Raw genomic sequence first — 1706 nt, 5'->3', positions numbered from 1 at the left:
TGCTGCTGCTGCTGCTGCTGCTGATGATGATGATGATGATGATGATGATGATGATGGCATGCCTCGCTCGACACTGTTGCTCATACTGCCTTTACGCACAGTTTCTTCAAATCGTTGACTCGTGCTCATTTGCATAATTTCTTTGGTACCCATTAGCTGAGAGTGGCTATTTGGTCTTGAGCGTATTCAACCTTCTGATTAGATTACCAGCCGGGGAACTCCGGTCTCAGGGGTCAGTGCACGTAGTATCTCATTGGCTCGATTGCTTTCCACATTGCTATCTGTATTGAGTAATAGCGCAGGATCATGCGTTGGATTACCCGGTAAATCTTTTAAAACAGTGTCGAAGAGTAGTTTCTGAAAAACAGTTTTCTAAACTGCCTATGGCAACAGTATCACACGGTCCACTTGGACCTGGTCTTTGGTGTAAAGTATGTTCTTGCTGTGTGGCGACCACATGTATGATTTAGTAGCAGCTTAAAAATCAATCTAGCTTTTTCCAGTTCAAAATGGCGATACAAATAGGAGGCAAATGTGATCGTGAAGAACAGAAAAATCATTTCCTTTATGAGTGCAAAAGTATAATATTATGATGTAACATTATACGATACAATCCATAAGTATGAGGAGGTAGAAATGATTTTCCTGACTCGATTTGATCCTATCTTTACCGTACAAGCCTGAAAGATAAGAATTTGAGCACATCGCTTGTAATTCATGAAATGTTGCATGGTGAAGCGAAATACACGTTTCCATCTCGGATGTTGTAGGGGGGGTTGTTGTTGTTGTTGTTATTGTTGTTATTGTTGTTGTTGTTGTTGTTTGCTTTTTTCATAAACAAACAACAGTTGCTGTCAGTACCTGTGGTAGTCCAGTGATTAGGCCATCGGACACGCAATCGTGAGATTGCGGGTTCAGGGTTCGAAACTCGGCTGGTCCGACTATGTGTCATATTATGGAAAGGCGCTTTACGCGCCTTTTTTCAATTTCGTTCCATCCTATTGGAGATGGGCATTAAATTTGGCGGTCTTGCCTCTTAAAAATTTTACAGCATTGCAAGGGGCAACCTATATACAATTTGCGTGGGTTTTTTTTAGCTGTTATCAGTAAAGTTTTACGTCCAACTTTTTAAAAATAGTTATTTCAAAGAGAAATAATCCTTTCGGGTTTTTGTTCAGAACCTCTGAAATAAAGGCAAGTGCCATTAAGTATAATGTTAGGGTTGACCCTCAAAGGCAAGATCGAAACATCCCACCCTCTACATGATCAAAATATTGTTCACAGGGGTATGGGGTGGGGTGTGATAAAGTATTTGCAACAATATTACGAATCGCTGCGGGTATAATTTGCCCACGACCACTCATTCGTTATCCGCGCCTTGCAGGGCACATGAAAAGAGCCTGATCACCCATGAATGTGTTTGAGAATGTTCCTCTTTCTTCACCCTTTCATGCGGGTGATATTTGGAAATGATTTGGCGTCGACGCACAGCAATGCTTCAAAGGGGAACTAAACATTCATCACATATGCGCCAAAGTATCGTTATTAATCTTCGTGCCTCTTTGACCTGAAGTTGTTGAGTTGGGAACACAGTTGTGAGGTTTGTTGTAGCTGTTTGCCGTTTTCATGGCGCCCAGAGAAATAATTTATTATTATCCTCCTCAAAGTCTATCTTCACAGCTCCCCGTAACGTTGTATATATATAT

Source organism: Aplysia californica, unplaced genomic scaffold, assembly GCF_000002075.1.
Source record: "Aplysia californica isolate F4 #8 unplaced genomic scaffold, AplCal3.0 scaffold00022, whole genome shotgun sequence".
NCBI classification, from domain to species: Eukaryota; Metazoa; Mollusca; class Gastropoda; order Aplysiida; family Aplysiidae; genus Aplysia; species Aplysia californica.
The sequence above is the reverse complement of the archived record's forward strand: the minus strand, read 5'-3'. Positions refer to the sequence as shown.